The sequence below is a fragment of the Cinclus cinclus genome, chromosome 27 (assembly GCF_963662255.1).
Source record: "Cinclus cinclus chromosome 27, bCinCin1.1, whole genome shotgun sequence".
Classification (NCBI taxonomy): domain Eukaryota; kingdom Metazoa; phylum Chordata; class Aves; order Passeriformes; family Cinclidae; genus Cinclus; species Cinclus cinclus.
This window is the reverse complement of record NC_085072.1, coordinates 3,088,700-3,108,950: the sequence shown is the minus strand read 5'-3', so window position 1 is coordinate 3,108,950 and position 20,251 is coordinate 3,088,700.

Sequence of the window (20,251 nt, the reverse complement as noted above, 5' to 3'; positions counted from 1 at the left end):
CTGCTGTCACATCCCAGCTGTCACCGCTGGCCACACTCACAAGTCGCTGCAGCAGCAGCAGCAGCAATGGCCCATGCAGGGCTGTGCCTGCAGCCATGTCCCCAATGTCACCTCCTCCCCTGGCTGCTCTCAGAGCCATTTCCAAAGCACCTCGAGGCTTTGAGTGGGGTCACCTGGCCATGGGGGCTGGGAACCCCCAGACCCCAAATACCATCCTGGGGCACTTCAGACCCCCAAACACCATCCCTGGGCACTCCAGACCCTAAAAACTACCCCATTACTCCCCAGACCCCAAACACCATCCCAAGATTCCCAATACAAGCTGTTGCTGTCTCTGTGGCACTCCCTGGGTGCAGCTGAAGGGATCCCTGGCAGTGCCACCAGAGGTGTGACAGGGCTGTCCCAGGCTCAGCTGGCCCCTCGTGCTACGTCCCTGCCCCGTCCCTCAGAGATGGCAGCGCCAGGCACCCTAAAACACCCTCCCACACCACTTTCTGGGGTGCTCAAGGGAGAAAGGACGAGGATCAGGGCTCCATCCCAGGAATTTTGTACCAGACTCCATCCCCTCCTTCCCAAACCCACGGGGCACTGGGACATGGAGCCACCCCCGTGCCACCAACTCCTCCTGCCTGTCAGCAAAACAGGGGAAGTTTGAGCAAGAAAACGCCGGTGCCAAGACCATGGAGATCCCATCCCATCCCATTAACCCATGACACCCCAAAAAGTGCTGCTGCTGCTGCTGCTGAGCTGCCACCCCTTGCAGTCCCACCCTGTCCCCTTCCAGGGATCTGATCCCGTCTCTGAGCGCTCAGGGGCACCTTAAAAACCCGAGGAGTGTGTGTGCACCCCACAGCTGGTGGGGTTCGCTCTCCAAACCTCCCCAGTGCCTGGAGTCACCCTCAGTGCCCAGCCCACGCTCCAGCACAGCTGAGGGAGCTCTCAGAGCTGCTCCCGGATAGTTTTGTCACCCCGTCAGAGCTTCCAGAGGGGTTCAAATCCCGGGAATTGGGGCAGGTCCCATCCCCACAGTGATGCTGACGTACCAGGAGGGTGCAATGCTGAGAGAGCAGCACCCCGAAAGTGCCAGGTGTGGGGAGTGGGCGCTGCCAGCACCCACCAGATGGTCTGGACCCCACAATGGGTGTGCCCCCCAATCCCTGAACCCCACAATGGATGTGCCCCTCCATCCCTGAACCCCACACTGAGTGTTCCCCCCATCCCTGAACCCCACACTGAGTGTGCCCCTCCATCCCTGAACCCCACACTGAGTGTTCCCCCCCATTCCTGAACCCCACACTGAGTGTTCCCCCCCATTCCTGAACCCCACACTGAGTGTTCCCCCCATTCCTGAACCCCACACTGAGTGTTCCCCTCCATCCCTGAACCCCACACTGAGTGTTCCCCCCCATTCCTGAACCCCACACTGAGTGTTCCCCCCCATTCCTGAACCCCACACTGCCCCCCCCACCATCCCCGCCCACGGCAGGTCCCTGTCCCCACAGGCTGGCCTCTCCCTGCGGGCAGGACACCCCAATTTTTCATCTCCCTCGGCTCCTCCTGGCATTGCCTCCCCCCATCCCAACCCTGCCCTCACCCCCAGCCGCCGGGAAGAGCCGCAAACCTCCCGGGATCAGCGCCCGGCAGCCGCTCCGGGGCTGACCCCGCTCCAGAAACTCGCCAGTCCCCATCGCCTCCCGAGCACTGCAATGCAGCAGCCACTGCCCGGCCCGAGGGTCCCGCATCGCCGGCTCCCCGCGGGCTCCCCCCGGGTCTCCCCAAGATCTCTGGGTGTTCCTACCTCACCCTCCGGTCCGCCCGAAACTTCAGCATCGTCCCGGGGGCTCTCCCGGCTCAGCGCCCGCTCCCGGCTCCCGGCATGGCCACCGCGGTGGGCACGGCCGGTGCCAGGGGCCACCACCGCGCTGCGAGGGGACACCGCGGGCCACCGGAGCGGCCCCGAGCGGGCAGGGGAACGCGGGCGGCGGGCGAGGGCTGTGCCCGTCCTGTGCCAGCCGTGCCGGTGCCCCGCTCGCCCCGCGCCGGTGGCATTGACGGTGCCGGAGCTGCGGGGGAATCCGGGGGGATCCGGGGGGGATCCGGTAGCGGCGGGGTTGGGCGGCCCCGGTGTGCGGCAGCCAGCGGGGAAGGCGACAGCGGGGACAAACAGCTCCCGCTCGCGTCCCCGCAGAGGAGAGGCGAAGGGCAGCGCGGCACGGCCGCCTCCCCCAGCCCAGGTGCGGAGCCGGGGAGATGCTGGTGGCAGGGGAAGGGCGGTACGGGCAGATCGGAGGGCTCGGAGGGGTTTAAGGGGGGCTCAGAAGGGCTGGTGAGGGGCTCCTGGCTGCCCCCCCAGACCAGCAGGGCAGCGGGGAGAGCGGGTGTCACAACGAGGGAAGCGGCCGCGCTGAGCTGAGTGAGCTCAGTCATTGCCCTGGATTCAGCGGCTGCGTCCCTTCCCCCTGCTTGTGTCCCCAAACCATCTCTGAGTGTCCCCAAAAACCATCCCAGAGTGTCCCCAAACCATCCCTGGGTGTGTCCCCTCCTCCCCGAGGCCGTTCTTTCCCCAGGTGACACCGGGAGGAAATCCCGGGGACCGGGATGGGCACAAGCACCAGACGGGGGAGGGGGGGGGGGACAGACCCCGCAGGGCATCAGCGCCCCCCAAAAAAAATCCCGGGGAGACTTTCAGAGGTTGGGAGTGGGAAGCATCAGGATCTGGGCTCCGCCCGGACTTTAGGAAGAGAATCCAAAGCCCTCAGGGCGGGTAGGAAATCCTCGGGAAGGAGGGAGGGAAGGAATCTGGCTGACATTTCCAAGAAAGCTCCAAAGAAGGAAGCGGAGCACGGGGAGGCCGCTGGGCTCCATCCCGCCACGGCCCTGCTCCGGAAAATCCCGGGAGCACGGTGGGATGCTGCCAAAAACCCGAATTGCTCCCGTTTGGGGTGAGGGCAGTGCCAGTGACATCCTCAGGGATGTCCCCTCTGCCCCCTGGGTGGTACCAGTGGTCCCAGCCCATCCCAGAATGTGCCAACACCTTGGCACTTATGAAACTGAATCCAAACTAAACTGAATCCAAACCAAATCCAGAACAAATGAAACCCAAACTGAAATAAATCCAAACTGAACCAAATCCAAACCCCAACCAAAACCAAAACCAACTGCATCAAAACCAAACTGAATTCAAACCAAACTGAATCCAGACCAAACTGAACCAAATTCAAACTAAACCCAATCCTAACTGAAACAAACCCGAGCCCAAACCAAATCCAAACTGAACCAAATCCAAACTAAACTGAATCCAAACTGAACCGAATCCAAACTGAACCGAATCCAAACTAAACCGAATTCAAACCACAATCAAATCCAAATGGAATCAAATCCAAATGGAATCAAATCCAAATCCAAACTAAACCATATCCAAATCAAACTGGATCTAAACCAAACTGAACCAAATTCAAACTAAACTAAATCCAAACTAAATCGAATCCAAAGTGAAACAAATCTGAGCCCAAATCAAATCCAAACTAAACCGAATCCAAACTGATCCATATCCAAACTCAAACCAAATCCATTCAAATCCAGAGCAAATCCAAACTAAAATGAATCCAGACCGACCAAATCCACCTTTTTAGGGCATGGGGTGAGGCACATCCATGGACAACCCCCCACCACACCTCCTGTGGGCAGCAGCAGCCTCATGCCAGGGTCTGAACCGGTGGAAACACCCCAGTGCTGCCTGTCCCCTCGTGTCCCCCCATGTCCCCTCGTGTCCCCCCATGTCCCCTCGTGTCCCTCCATGTCCCCTCACGTCCCCACCACAGTGACTCACCCGCTTCTCCATCACCACCAGCCGAGGATCCGGGGGCAAGGTCCCCCAACGGCTGCGGGCGTGTGCCAGCCCTGCTTGGTGACAACGCCAGTGCTCGCTCGGTGGCACGGCCACCACGGCAGGAAGGGACCTGCGGCTGCTTTTGGGGACAGCAATATGGGGACAGTGTGGCAGGAGCAGGGAAGGAGGCTCCCCTCTGTCACCCCGGTTCTGTGTCAAAGGGGCTGTGCCAGGCTTGGGGGCTTTTGAGCTGGGTTTAGGCTGGGTTTGCCAGCCTGGAGGAGGGGCCGTGGTCCTGGCGCCAGCTGGGCCCTGTCACGGTCTTTGGTGTCCAGGCAGGGACACGGCACAGCCGTGGCTGATCCGTGATCCGTGTCCGATCCATGGGCACGCTGCCCCCGACCTCCCGGGAGGGCTGAGGGGGAAAAGTCGCAGCTTGTCCTCGAGATAAACAAAGAAACCCCTCGGAACCTCCTCGTGCTTTTCCAAAAGGACACGGGCCAAGAGAAGGGAATAAATGCGATGATTGAGGAATAAAACTTCCAACGCCGCTGTTCTTCCCCAAAGTCTGCCGGGAGCAGAGTGACAATCCCCTGTCCCCCTGTCCCCTCCCTCAGCCCGCTGGGGTTGTGGCTTTCCAGCTCTTCAAACCAAAAACCATGGCTGGGGGAGGTCCCCAAAGACCCCCAGAGCCACCATCACACTCTGAGTGTCACCTCCTGTCCCCAAAGACCCCCAGAGCCTGGAGCTGAGTGTCCCAGGGGGCTGACACTTCTCCAGTTGGAAGGAGCAGGTGGCAGTGACACGATGACAAAGTGACACGGTGACACAGTGACATGGTGACACGGTGACACAACAGAGCTGTCCCCTCACCAGGGCTCAGTGCCCACAGGGGCACAGAGGGGAGCAGTGACCCCCCAAAACCACCAGAGTTAACGGAACCATTCCCACTCCAAGGCCATTCCTGGGGGGTCAGGGCTCCATAAATCCCAAGCAAAGCAGGATGGGGACAGGGACTGTGACCCCACTGTCCCCACCAGCCCAGCCCAGCTCCGTGGGAGCCTCAGGGCAGGCAAAGCCCATCCCAAAGAGCTCCAGGATCCAAGCCCTGCATCCTCCCACGCCCGATCCCGGTCCCAGCTCTGGCAGGGAGCCCCCATGGCTCGGGGAGGGCAGGGATGGGGGTGGGACAGGGCAGGGATGGGGATGGAGGCAGCCAAACTTCCCCCACAGAGGCCATAAAATTCCTTCATCCAAAGGTTTTTCCATGTTCCTGGATTCCAGGGATGGGGCTCGCGTGGCCACCAGCCAAACACATCCTGCACGTTGGCCTCCCTCCCTCCTTTCCTCCCTCCCTCCTGTATTTTTCCAACCCTTTCTTCACCTCTCCCTCTCCTCCTGCTGCAGCCCTTGGAAATCCCATTTTCCCTGGGAACTGCAGCGCTCAGCACCCATGGGAGGGGACTCAGGGTCACCCTGTCACCCACGGTCCCCACCAGGGACAATCCACCCTTGGGGAAGCAAGGACAAACTGCTGAGTCCTGCTTTGCAGAGGAGCCTGAGGTGGAAAAAAAAGGGAATATAAGGCACAAAAAACCCCAGGATGCTTTGTACTCTGGGTCCATCCTGCTGGGCACTGGGGTGCAGGGACCATAGGGATGAAAAAATTAAATGGAATTCAATTTACTTGGAGGGTCTGGCAGGGATGGGTGGCAGCAGATCGGCTGCTCCAGCATCTCCACACGGGCTCATCCCAGCTCCTGCCCTGCCCAGCCAAACCTCCTCCTGCTGGACTTGTAGGAATTCCAATGCAGCCCTGGGAGAGGGCAGGAAAGGCTGCAGGGAAGAGGAAATGGAGGGAAAAGCTGATGGAGAAGAGCAAGGAGTCCTGCCCTGTGCCTGGCCAGGCACCACATCCAATCCCAGTGCCGTCAGATTGGCAGCAAGATAAATAAATGGGATTAAAGTGGTTTGTGGGTACTGAAAATCCAAGTGTGGAGCCACACGTTGAGGCTCCCTCCTCATCCCTGAGGAGTTCCTGGCAGATCCCACTGCTCCCAGCACGGATCTGCTCCACTCTCCCATCCCAGCCTAATCCCAGCCCCTCCATCCAGCTGACCCAGCAATTCTGGCACTGTGTCCATCAGGGCTGGGGGTCAGGAGCAGCACAGCCCTGCTGGAGAATGAGTCCCGTCCCTGGAGGATGAACCCCATTCCCAGAGAACAAATCCCACGCCTGGAGAATGAATCCCACTCCTGGAGAACAAATCCCACTCCTGGAGAACAAATCCCACTCCTGGAGAATGACCCCCATTCCCAGGGATCAAACCCCAGTCCTGGAGAACAAATCACGCTCATGTGCCCGTGTCCCCACCGCAGTGCCACCGCAGAGTCCCCAGGATGGGTCAGGGAGCAGAGGGGAGCTGATGTTGCCTCCTGCCTTCGTCTGTGCTGGTGCTGCCATGAAGCCACCCCAGAAGGGACAGTGCCATGTCCCCACCGCCACCTCAGCCCTGTGCCAAACTGCCCCGGTCCGCTGCCACCGCAGTGCCCAGGCAGAGCCAGCTCTGCCAAAATCGGGGCTGTGGTGGCCGGGCCACCCTTCCTGCTGCTGTCACATCCCAGCTGTCACCGCTGGCCACACTCACAAGTCGCTGCAGCAGCAGCAGCAGCAATGGCCCATGCAGGGCTGTGCCTGCAGCCATGTCCCCAATGTCACCTCCTCCCCTGGCTGCTCTCAGAGCCATCTTCAAAGCACCTCGAGGCTTTGAGTGGGGTGACCTGGCCATGGGGGCTGGGAACCCCCAGACCCCAAACACCATCCTAGGGCCATCTAGACCCCGAATACCACCCCAGTGTGACCCAGACCCCAATGCCGGCCCAGGGCCACCAAGACCCCAAACATCATCCTAGAAGCCCTCAGACCCCAGAAACCACCCCGGGGCCATCTAGACCCCAAATACCACCCCAGTGCCACCCAGACCCCAGTGCCAGCCCAGGGCCACCCGCTCCTGCTGGACTCGCTGGCCACCAGCTCGCCACCATCCCTGTGCTTCCCGTGGGAGCCGCGCAGGGAGCGAAGGCGGAGGCTGAGCCGGATCCCCTGGGAAGCCGCGGGCTGCGCTGCCAGCATTGCCAAGCCGGGCAAAGTCCTCGGGAAGAGCGACCCGAGCACCCACGGCCCGCGTGTGACATCAGCAGCGTCACACGGGGACATCCCGGCTTTGGGGGGCGCGGGGAGGGACAGCGGGAGAAGGTCCCGGTGGGATGGGCGGCCGGGAGCGGGGCAAGGCCGGGGATTTCCAGAGAACAAAGCGGCTCCTGGCAGCCAGCGTGGCCGGCGGAGGAGGGGAGGGCGAGTCCCCCGCTGCCGCGCCAGCTGAGGTCGGGGAGAAGCACAAAAAGCACAAAAAAAGCACCGGGAGTTTGTGTTTTATCTCCCTGGAAACCCCGGCTCCATCCCAGCGCGGCCCGCGGGGGCTGCCGGCCAAAATCGCTGCTGCTGCTGCTGCCGGGGGTTCGGAGCAGGCGCGGCTGCAGCATCCTGACCCCGTGGGGGAACATTTGGGGAGGGTGACAGCCCCGGATCGGGGCACAGCGGGTGACAGCCCACGGCCCCTGGCAGCTCTGATGTCACTCCATTGTCCCCTCGTGGGGACAGAGCCCAGTCCCTTACGCATGGGATCACCGGGCTCCCAGAGCCACCACTCCCACCCAGTGTCACCATTCCAGTCCAATGCCACCACTCCCACCCAGCGCCACCATTCCCACCCAGTGCCACCATTCCAATCCAATGCCACCACTCCCACCCAGTGCCACCATTCCAATCCAGTGCCACCACTCCCATCCAGTGCCACCACTCCAATCCAGTGCCACCATTCCCACCCAGTGCCACCATTCCCACCCAGTGCCACCATTCCAATCCAGTGCCACCACTCCCACCCAGTGCCACCATTCCAATCCAGTGCCACCATTCCAATCCAGTACCACCATTCCCACCCAGTGCCACCATTCCAATCCAGTGCCACCACTCCCACCCAGTGCCACCATTCCAATCCAATGCCACCACTCCCACCCAGTGCCACCATTCCCACCCAGTGCCACCATTCCAATCCAGTACCACCATTCCCACCCAGTGCCACCATTCCAATCCAGTGCCACCATTCTCATCCAGTGCCACCATTCCCACATGGAGCCACCATTCCCATCGCAACCTGTGAGCTGTAACCTGGCCTCGCCCCTGGAGGGTTTGAACTCTCCCTAATCTCTTTAGGAAGCCTCTTCCATGGCCGGGAATACCTGTCCCGAGCAATCCCAGGCATCAAAGCAGCGCGACCTCAAACCCCTCCCCAGCCAGGTCAGGTCAGGGGATTACGGCAGCGGCGCTGGGAAAATCGTGCTGGGACAAATCCCCAGCACCTGCCCGAGCCGTGGAGCTCCATAATCCCACCCAGGTCCCGATGGCGCCGTGCCTGGAGCGCTGCTCCTGCCAGCTCTGCTTGTCACCACCCTGGGGACACCGGCTGCTGGCGGTGGCACTGGCCGCAGACAATGGCCCACGAGTGGCATGGGCGAGCTCTGCGTGCCATGGCCGGGGGCCGTGTGACACGTCCGGGCTCTGTCACAACGCCGCACTCACCGGTGCCACCGCTCGTCCCCTCCGCCCGCTGCGCCACTCGCCGAGCCGGTGGCTCTCCCGCAGCCGGCCGGGGTGGATGATTTCCCTTCCAAGCCCGTGGAGACCGTCATTGGTATCAATCATTAACAGCCACCGCAGCTGCCGCCAGCTTAACCCCCTCGGCTCCGGGCGGAGCGCCAGGAACCGTCCCTTGCTCCCGCTGGAAGCGCCTTTAATGGCACCGTGACAAGGCAATGTCACCGCAGGACAACCGGCCGGCCAGGAAAAAGGATTTCCAAGGGGTCCCGCACCCCCACGGCCCCGCAGCAGCTCCTGCAGTGTCCTGGCTGCGTGTCCCCCCACTCCTGTCCCCGGGAGCGGCCCCGCTTGTCGCCGAGCTGCCACATCCAAATTGTCAAATCTCTGCTGAGATCGCCGCTGTCCCCAGGCTCAGGTGGATCCCGGGGGGCTGAGCCCTGCCAGGAGCGGCACGGAGGGGCAGGGGCTGCTCCCTCCAGCCCAGCCCAGGATCGCAGCTCGGCGCTCTCGGAGCTCCCTCTCCCTTTCCCCGCAGCTTTTCCAAGGAACATCGATGGCTGTAACTTTATCCCGGCGTGTTTACGACCCAGCTGCGGCTCTTGGCTCCCTCATCCGTGCCGGGGGCCAGCTCGGCTCCCGCTCAGCCGCCACACTGTGCTGTCACAGTGTCCCTGTCCCCCCCACCCCTCACCCGCGGTGCCGGGGGTCCCCCGCACGCTGCCGGATCATCGGGATCAGCACCTGCATCCCCATGGTGAGGGGGCTGGAGGAGGAGGAGGAGGAGCACGAGCGCTGTCCCTGAGCCCTGTGAGGGGTGGACAGATGTCCCTGTCACCTCCCCCCGCCCCCTCCTCGCTGCTGGCCGCGTTACCCAACCTGCCGAGGGGTTGAATGATTAACCTCGGGCTGCGCCATCGCCGGCTCCCTGCGGTGTCCCTGCACAGCCCCGCGGCGCGGTGGCACCTGGGGACCCGGCGCTTCTGTCGCCACCATCTCCCAGGAGCATCCCATGCCAGCTCCCCTCAGCTTGTCCCCACATTCACACAGAGGGTCCCCACAATCAGAGTGTCCCCACAACCACACAGAGCGTCCCCACATTCACACACAGGGTCCCCACATTCACACAGAGGGTCCCCACATTCACACAGAGGGTCCCCACATTCGCACACAGGGTCCCCACATTCACACAGAGGGTCCCCACATTCACACAGAGGGTCTCCACATTCACACAGAGGGTCCCCACATTCACACAGAGGGTCCCCACATTCACACAGAGGGTCTCCACAATCACACAGAGGGTCCCCACATTCGCACACAGGGTCCCCACATTCACACACAGTGTCCCCACGCCTGTCCCTCACCCCTGTCCCACGTCCCACGGCTCTGGAGGTACTCACAGCACCGGCACCACCGCCCAGCTCTCTTTTCCCGACACGGCCACCCCGGGATTTTCGCCCTTGTCCAGCCCTAGCTGCAGCGCCGGGGGCGTCCGGGCTGGAATGATCACAAACAGCCTTGGACAAACATCTGCACGGCACCACCCCGCGGGATGGTTTCAATCAAGCTCAAATCCCACCAAATGGCCACAGAACCGCGCGGGGGAGCGAGCCAGGCCCGGCAGCTGATAAGGGGCTGCAGATGTGGGGTTCGGTTTGGTTCCCCGTGTCCGGGAGATGCCGTGGAATGGGTACGGCTTTGGGAATTCCCATTCCCCACAAGCTCCTCGCGAACACCCCGAATTTGGAGCATCCCCCTGCTCCCAGCAGTGATTCCTGAGGTTCTGCAAATCCAGGAGTTGCTATTCCCGCTCCAGCCCGCCGGGGTGGGCTGAAGGCTGAGCTTTAGCCTGGGCTCCACCAGGTTGTGCCACTTCCTGTGGAGCCTCTTGACGGCTTTTGGATAAATTCCCTGATTTTCCGCTGCCGGATCTCCCACAAAATAATTAAAAAAAAAACCCAAAGCCACGACCGTGGCACCTCAGGGCCGCAGGACGGGCACAGACAGCGGCAGCTTCCACATCCGCGCTGCCACCACAGGATTCCATTTCCCGGCGGGGTTTGCAGGCTCAGGATCAGGGGGTTGGGCAGCGCTGGCTCTGCCCCAGCCCGGGAGCTGCAGCTCTGCCAGGCCTCCCGTGATTCATCCCAACCCCGCGCTCCGACCTCCCGCAGTCAAGTCCCGACACATTCGGTGCATTCCTGGCATAGCCGGCACCGCGGAACCCCACACCTGCCGGAGCGGGAGGCTGGGAAGGTGCCAGCAGGGAGATTTATGAATCCCAGGCACGGTCCCAAGGCCGGGATGGCAGAGCAGGAGCGGATCTGCTCCGGTGACACAGCAAACTTGTCACCGTGGGCAGCTTGTCACCTCCCCAAGCGTCCCAGTTGCCTTGCTGGTGCTTGTGCCACACGTCCCTTGCGTCGGGCTGGGTGTGAATGGGGAAATTCTCCTTTTTTAGATCAGATCCCGCTCCTTGCCGGGGCTGGGAACAGCCTGTCACCCGCGGTGACACAACCGAGCGCGGGTTGTGCAAGGGCTCGGCCCAAAACAGCTCCCAAGGACGGGATCAGCGCCGGCTCCGGCCTGGCCCCGGTGGCTCTCTGGCCCCAAATCCATCTGTGCCACATCCCACGGCCCCGGGAGTGGCCCGGGATGGCGATGTGGGCGCCAGGAAAATTTGTGGAGCGGCCAAAAACATTCCTGAGTGCCTGGGAAGAGCCACCGTGGAGCCAAGCCTGGCCCTCACGGATGCCATGGAAGCCCCAGCCCCTCCAAAAAAATGGGCACGTGCCCACCTCACCGATCTCGGTATAGAAAAGAACCAAAGGTCCCACAAATCAGGTTTGTCCTAAGCAAAAAGATCTAAAGAACCCCCTGATGCCAGGATCAGGCTCAGGACCCGCAGCCTTTGCCAAGATTTCCTCCGGCTGTGAAGCGATGCCATCCCTTGGGACATCCCGGGGGGGGGGGGGGGGGGGATCAGCCTTGCCCTCTCTGTCCTCGGATGTGACAACACTGGTTTAGTGTCACCTCCAGCCCACCACACCCTGGTGTTCCTGGGACTGTCGGGAACGACTTCCCGGTGAATCACAGCTCATTCCCAGCTCCCCAGCCGCGTCCTCATTAACGCCCCAAGCCCGGAGCAGCCCCGGGGAGCAGCTGCGGGGGGAAAAGCCAGGAATCTGCTGGGGGGAAAACAGAGGGAGCCGAACATCCCCCCGCACACACCCAACCAAACCCTGGGAGTGTCCCAGGAGGCGCGGGGACAGGACACAACTCTGTGTCACCAAACAGCCCCGGCCGTGTCGCTTGTCCCCTCCCAGCGCCACCTCCGCAGCGCCACGGGCGGGTCGGGCTCTGCAGGGCGAGCTCTCGCCCTGGATGAAGTTCAGTCACCGTGGGATGTTCCCAGCTGGAAATCGGGGCAGTTCCAGCTTCCCAGAAATCCCATTAGCGCCGGAACCCGCTGTCGGTTCCCTCTTCCTTCTCCCCCACAGATTAACGCGGCCACGGCTCTCCCTCCGCCCCGAGGGGAGGAGCAGCCTCGGGATCCGGGGAGGGAAGCTGGAAGGACGGGATGGCTGAGCCAGGCTGGAACCGGGCCAGTCCCAGCCTGGAGAGAGCCCCCGGCGGTGCCTTTGGCGGCGGTGGAGCAGCTCGGGATGGTCAGAGGATTCCCCCTTGGAATGCCCTCCAAAAATGTCACAGGATTCCTCAAAAAGATGCCACAGGATCCCCCCCAAGGGTCCTCACAGGCAGCCAGGACCAAGGAGCTGCACTGAGGAACTGGAATAGACCGAGGAACTGGAACTGGTTTGCTCGGCCCCGGGAGGAGCTCCAGGTCCCGGGGCCGTGTTTTCAGAGGGCCCAGTTCCCAGGGATGAAGCCCAGCTCCAAGGGATGAAGCCCAGCTCCCAGGGATGAAGCCCAGCTCCCAGGGATGAAGCCCAGCTCCAAGGGATGAAGCCCAGCTCCCAGGGATGAAGCCCAGCTCCAAGGGATGAAGCCCAGATCCCAGGGATGAAGCCCAGCTCCCAGGGATGAAGCCCAGATCCCAGGGATGAAGCCCAGATCCCAGGGATGAAGCCCAGCTCCAAGGGATGAAGCCCAGATCCCAGGGATGAAGCCCAGCTCCAAGGGATGAAGCCCAGATCCCAGGGATGAAACACTTGGGAAGAGCAGCCGGGCGCTGTGGAGCTGGGGGATCACTCCTGCAGGTGCCTGTGGCTCCGTGGCTCCCGTTTTCCCTGGGTTTGGGTCAGGGATGTTGTTCCCTGTGATTGGGAACTGCTGTCCCCCAACCCAGTCTGAGCCAGGAGTCACTGGGAGTTGAGGGAATGTGATCCCAAACCTCAGCTCCTTAGGAAAACAGGGAAAAGCCATCCATGCCCTCAGACTGCCCCGGTGCCTTTTCCCCTCTCGCCTTTTCCTGTCCCAGCAGGATGGAGCGAGCTCAAGGAACGGAGCAGGATGGAGCCAGGACTGAGCTCAGCCCCAGACCCGCCCCCTGCCAGTGCCAGAGAGTTCATTCCCAGCTCCCGGGCATCCCAAGAATGGCTGGGAGCCATGGGATGGAAACCACAGCAATCCCAAATCCCACATGAGGATGGGAATGATCCACCACAGCAACCCCAAATCCCACACCCCACATCAGGATGGGAATGATCCACCACAGCAATCCCAAATCCCACACCCCACAGCAGGATGGGAACAATCCACCACAGCAATCCCAAATCCCACAGCAGGATGGGAACAATCCACCACAGCAATCCCAAATCCCACACCCCACAGCAGGATGGGAACAATCCACCACAGCAATCCCAAATCCCGCAGCAGGATGGGAACAATCCACCACAGCAATCCCAAATCCCACACCCCACAGCAGGCCAGGGAATGCTCCAAACCCAGCACACCCACATGGTGCTGCCAAACAGGGGCTGGGGCACCTGCTACTGGGATTTGGGGAGGAAGGGGCTTTTCCAGGCTCCAGGAAAACCACTGGGAAGTGTGACAGAGCCCACAGGGAAGGCTGACTCTAAAAGTGCCTTTCCTAACACTTTAAAGAGGATGAAGCAGGAGACACAGCGAGGTCTCTCCCAGGTGATTTGAAGCAGCGCTTCCAAGAGATTTCAGTTGGAATCTCCAGGAGAATCCCTCAGGGCTGCTCCCCAGGCTCCAGGGGCACAGGGAGAACCCCCCGAGCCGGTGCAGGATCCCCTTGTGCAGGCACCAGCTTCCTCTGCCCCGCTCCCAAGCCCTGCCAGCCTTATCCTGCTGCCACACCTTCCCTGGAGCTCCGGCCTGGAATTAACCCCTGGCAGAGCATGGCCGTGCCCGCCGTGCCACCTGCCCGTGGCCACGCTGGAAAAACCTCTCCCCGTGTGACACCAGCTGCTCCAAACCCCGTCTGCGCCTCCCCCGGCGCAGCTCAAACCCCTCCAGCACCTTCATCCCTCTCCCTCCATCCCCTCAACCCCGTTTTTAACCCCACCGAGGCCGGGCAGTGAGGACGGAGCACCCGCAGCCACCTCGGTTACCTGCTCCAGGTGCTGCCTCGGGGAGGGCGGAGGGGCAGAACCGAGGAGAGGAGCCCCGGGGCTGGCGGGGAAGGGTCGGGAAAAGCCTCGGTGGCGTCCGGGAGCGCGGCAGGAGCCCGGCTGATAAGCGAGGGCTGAAACCTGAACCTGCAGCTCGGCTCCTTCCTTTATAAACACCACGCACACCCCCGGCCGCGCTGCCTCTCACGCCACTCCCGCTGCTCCCGGGCCACGCCAGGCGCTGCGACAGCGACAGCAGCGCTGCCCGAGTCCCTTGTCGCCAGTCCTGCCCTCCCCCGCGCCGGTGCCAGCCCAGGGTGGAGCCTCTCGCTGGTTTGGGGTGGTGCTTCAGGTGTGTTTGAGCTCCCGGGGCGGTGGGAGCGGGATCTGTGCTTTGGGAAGGGGACGGGATCCCGGGTGGGCACCCGGTACGTGGGCACGGGGGAATAAACCGTGCGGGAGAAATGAAAACGCGGGGTTTAACCCCCCCAAAAAAACACAGGTGGGGCACCTGTGGCCGTGGGAAATGTCCCCTTCCCCAGCGGTGACACCAGGGGGGTGACAAGGGCAGAGCGTGCCCGGTGCCACCCAGCACGGGGGACCCCGGGCTCGCCGGGGACGCGCACGACTTCCTTGTGCCACCGCGGGACTTCCCTGTGGGGAAGGACTTCCCGCCCTTCCTGCCGCGGGACAGAACCCTCTGGAGAACAAAACCCTGCCCTGTTCTTCCCAGTTCTTCAGGCTCGGCCTCAAACTGGGATGGCCGCATACCATGGGCGAGGCTGGGCTGGGAGCTGCTCCAGCCCATGGGGCGAGTGTCCTGCTCAGGGACACGGGGATCATCCTGGGAATTATCCACGGGAAAAGGGAATCCCGGGAGCGCTCGGCCAGCGGCAGGTGACACCTCTCCGTGGCACATCTGTGGGGACATCTCCATCTGTGACAACTCTGTGCTGGGCAGCTCAGCTTTGGCAAAGGGGCAGATCGTATTCCCTGCTCTCCCAAGGTTGGATCCAGGCTGGAATTCTCCGTCCGGGGTGCAGGGAGCCCCACGGAGCTCGGAGCCAGCTCCCCGCCCCGGTTGCACAAGTGGCCCTGGGGTGCAGCACCAACCCCAGCCTGTTTATGAGCAGCAGCCACCTGCTGCTCCTGCCTGATCCCGGCAGGAAAAGTCACAGCCCGGATGGCAGGACAAGGCCACCAGCTGTCCCCAGAGCCCCCACGGCCACCTCAGGGCGTGGGGACACTCCCCGGTGCAGGTGGGTGCGGCGCCCTGAGCCTCAGCATCCTCCAGAGGTGTTTTGGAAAAGTAAATTTGGAGAGGCTGGATCGAGCTGGGTTTCCTCCCCAGGGTCATCCTGAGGATTTTGGCCCCCAGGGACAGCACCCACCGTGTGCCCCGGCTATGAAAATTCCTCCTCTGCAGCTTCCACAAGGCCTGGCGGCACCCAAAATCCTCTTCCAGCAACCCCAAAATCCTCTTCCAGCAACCCCAAAATCCCCGGGGATGGAGCAGAGAACCTCCAGCACGGTCTGGGGCTCCTGCCAGCACAGACAGGAGAAATTGGGAGCCTCTCCTTGGGTGTTTTGAACGCCCCCATCATCAAACTGGCCCCAAATACGAATTTCTTTCTTCAGTTTCTTTTGTTTAAAGAGAAGAAGCGACAGAGCCAAACCCCCCACACCATTCCCAGCCCAAATTCCTGCCCCGTCCATTCACGGAAAGGCACGGCCTCCACTCGCTCTGTGATCACAACTCCACACCGAGATTTTGGGGGGATCCCCCAGTCCCAAAAGGGGGGGGGGGGGTTCAGCCCCCCCCCAACACCTCCCTGCCGCCCACCCCCCCCTCCAACAGCGGGACACGGAGCATCCCCCCCCCGCCTCCCCTTCCTGCTCCAGCAACCCGAGCCTGAACCCAAGGTCCCACTTATCTGCAGCACAAGCATGTCTGGTGATAAGGCCGGGGATGAGATAAGGCCGTGGCAGCCTCGGCTTTACCAGCAGCCCTTCCTCCAGCCCTGCGGCCCAAGGCTGAGGGGTTCAGCGCCCCCCAAAATCCCCCAAACATCTCCCACATCGATCTCTGGCTTTGACGAGATTTAAAACTTCCATCCCACTCCCCGCTGGTTGTTGTTTCTCAACCAGGTAAAAGCGTTGATTCGGGGGAAAGGGGAAAAATTAAATTAAACAAAAAATAAAACAAAACAAAAAAACCCCAACAACTAAAAAACAAAAAACAAAACACAACCAAATAGCAAATAAATCACAAAGCAGAGCAAATAATGTGTCAGGGTTCCCCTGACAGCACCGGGGGGGGCACACCCAGCCCGGCCGCGTTAGGTGAGCCAAAAAAAACTGGAATTGCAAATCATCGCTGCTCAGCCGAGCTGAAAGGAGAGAAGAGGAAAACAAACCCAGGACCTCACCTGGGGCTCACCTGAGCCTTCCTCCCTCTCCTCCTCCTCGCTGCTGGCACCGCGGGCTGAGCATCCCCTGAAGGCTCCCCGGAAAAGAGGAGAGGAGCCCACTCCGGGGGTCACCCCAAAAGCTGAGCCGAGCCCTGGTGCTCCCCCCCTTCATTCCTGGGGGATGCATTGGCACCCTCGGTGTCACCCTCGGTGTCACCCTCGGTGTCACCCTCGGGACCTGCCCTTGCCTGGGTGCTCCCGGAGGAGCCAGCCTGGGGTTAAATTGGAGAATTAAAGAAAAAATAAAACCAAATCAGCCCCCTCGAGTGGGGTTTGCGTGCCCGGCTACCAACACCCGGCAGCCACTGGTCCGCTGGGGGGGGGGGGGGTGTGAGGGGACAGCAGGGGGGACCCGCCTGGTGGCATTGTGGGGACACATGGGGTGGCTTCTCCTCTGAGGCAGGGCAGGAGCAGGACAGGGAGTAGCGGACGGTGCCAGAGGGGTGACAATGTCACAGTGGGGTCACCCTGACACAGTGGGGTCACCCTGACACAGTGCAGTGTGGCACCCCCATCGAGGTGACACTGCCATAGCGGGGTGACACTGAGAGAAGGGTTACACTGGGACTGCGGGGTGTGGCGCTGCCAGTTGGGTGACACTGCCACAGCGGGGTGACACCGCCACAGCGGGGACAAGCGGGGGCGAGGCAGGGGAAGTCCCCAAAGCCCCCGGAGCGGGCAGGGCGGTGCCAGCGCCCGGAGCGCTGCCAGGCTGGCACGGGCACTGCGGGGACACGCCACCCCCCCGCTGTCCCCAGTGCCACCAAGTCACCCCTCTGTCCGGATAGCCCAAAATCTCTCCGGGAAATGTCCCAAGGAGCTGGCGCAGCCCCCACGGAGGGCTCGGGCTGCGACACCGGGGGGAGGGCCCCGGGGCAGGGGAAGCGCTTTGGAGCGCGGCCCCGCCGCAGGATTGCTGCCTCATTAGAGGGCAATTACCGGCTAATTACGCGATGGCAACACCCAAACCCGATCGGGAAAAGGGATTGCTGGGTGCCGGCGGGTGCGCGCGTGCACAGGAGCGCACATCCCACCCTCACCCCTCCCCAAAAAACAACAACCTCGGGAGCCTCTGGAGCGGGGGTGGGACACGGCACGCGAGGTCACCGTCCCTAATTCCCGCTGGGCTGGCTCCGTGCCTCAGTTTCCCTGGTTGAGGGGGCGTTTCCTGTTCCCAGCCTCACCCCTGAGGTACCTGACAGCCCCAGCGCCCGCTCCCTGCACCCCAAAATCACCTGCGGTGGCTCCGCCTCTGTGGGCAGCACCCCAATCCCACGGACCCCATCCCGTCCTTCTCCAGCAGACATCGGGATGATCCCATGGCAATGGGGTTTGTGCTGCCCCACTGGCCCTCCTGGGCCTGGTGGAACTTGGAACGGGGTGACCCGGGAATGGGGTGGGCCTGGAATGGGGTGACCCGGGAATGGGGTGACCCGGGAATAGGGTGGGCCTGGAATGGGGTGACCCGGGAATGGGGTGGGCCTGCCTCTCCAGCCCCGCTCTCGGCCCTCCCATAGCCCAGGAGCCGGTGGCTGCAGAGGGCAGGTGAACTTTAGCCCCATGAATCACATTCCTGTGGGCTCCTGCTTATCTGGGGTGCGCCTGGCAGCAGCCAGAGAGGCCACCAAGGACACTGGGAAAGGGGACAGGGACCAGGAGTGGTCCCTCCAAACCCCCCTGCACCTCCAAAATCCTCCTGGGTGTCCCTCCAAGCCCTCCTGGATCTCTAAAACTCCTGGGTGTCCCTCCAAATACCCCTGAACCTCCAAAACCTTCCTGGGGGTCCCTCTAAAGCCCCCTGAGAACTCCAAAACCCTCCTGGGAGTCTCTCCAAGCCCTCCAGGACCTCCGAAATCCTCCTGGGAATCTCTCCAAATGATCCTGAATATCCGAAATCATCCTCGGCGTCCCTCCAAAACTCTCCTGGGGGTTCCTCCAAACCCTCTGAACCTCTGAAACCCTCCCGGGGGTCTCTCCAAGCCCCCCTGGACCTCCAAAACGCAGGGCTAAGGTCACAGCAGTGACGGCTCGCGGGGAGGAGACGCGAGGGGACGGGGACAGGACACGCTGGTGGCACCTCCGGGCACGGGGAGAGAGGAGCCGGGGAAGGAGAGCTCCGAGCTGCCCTCGGGAATTCATCACCGCGATCACAACTGAGCGCTGCAGCCCCGGAGATCGCACCGAGCTCCCAAATTCCCTCATCGCCCTGACAGGAGAAGCAGCTGGAGCTCCGGGAAAGGTCACTGCGTTTGCACATCCGCAAAACAGGCGTTTAGGAGCAACAGCAGATAGGAGGAGGAAAATATCCCCCCGTGGGAAAGAGGGAGGAAAAAATCTCCCCGTGGAAGAAGGGGGGAAAAAAATCCACCGTGGACAAGAGGGGGGGGAATAATCTTCTCGTGGAAAAGAGGGGTAAAAAAATCCCCCACGGAAATGAGCTCCGGGAAGCGGTGCCGAGCACGGGGCTCATCCCGGCGGGACAGGCCGGGCAGGGCTGGGAGGCGGCCGGGGCTGCCGGACCGGTCCCGGCTGTTCCACCGGAGCCCGACCCACGGCACGGCATCCCCGGGGCTCCGGGACAGCCCCACGGAGCCACCCGAGCCCCTGGAGACTGCGTGGTCAGTGCTGGTTGTCCCCAGCCCTGTCCCCATGGATCACCAGCTCCTCATCCCCCAGCTCAGAATCCACCACCAAGGGTCCTGGAGCTCCCTAATCCTCCTGGGGGTTTCTCCAAACCCTCCTGGACCTCCAAATCCCTCACAGTGCTGCTCCCGCCCCGGCTGCACATGGAGAGGGATCTCCCACCCTTGTCCTAGAGAAATCCAACAGCCACATCCCTGGGTTTTGGTTTTGTTTTGGCTTTTTTTCCACCTGGATGCGACGTCCGGGCCTCGGTGTCACCGAGCTGCCGGCGTTACGTAAGGAAAGCTCGGAGGGGGAAAACGGCGGCTCCGGTGGCTGCAGCAGGAGGAGAGGAACAACAACAGCAGGAGCGGCAGGGAAAAGGGTGCGGGAAGCACAGGGAGGATGCGGGAAGCACAGGGAGGATGCGGGAAGCACAGGGAGGATGCTGGATGTTCTCTCTGCTCCGTCACCGCCAGGACAAGCTCCAACATTCCCCAATTCCGGCCCTTCCCAGGACTGGGGACGCGCCGAGGATGGGGAGGGATGGTCCGTGGGGTGTCCCGCATCAGGTCCTGCCTCCCTGCTCCGAGAACAAAGGGATGCTCGGAAAGGCTCCGGCGGGACTTGGGAGCAGCTGCGCGGTCATCGCGGGGCTGGGAACTGCGCGGGGATTTCACCAAATCCCAGAGTCTGGAACGGCTGGGGAGATGGGCTGGGGGGGACATGGCGTGGGGGGATCACGGACACGGCCCAGGATCACGGACACGGCCCTGGGGATCACGGACACGGCACTGGGGATCACGGACACGGCCCAGGATCACGGACACGGCCCAGGATCACGGACACGGCCCTGGGGATCACGGACACGGCACTGGGGATCACGGACACGGCCCAGGATCACGGACACGGCCCTGGGGATCACGGACACGGCACGGGGGATCACGGACACGGCCCAGGATCACGGACACGGCACTGGGGATCACGGACACGGCCCAGGATCACGGACACGGCACTGGGGATCACGGACACGGCCCAGGATCACGGACACGGCCCAGGATCACGGACACGGCACTGGGGATCACGGACACGGCCCTGGGGATCAGGGACACGGCCCTGGGGATCAGGGACACGG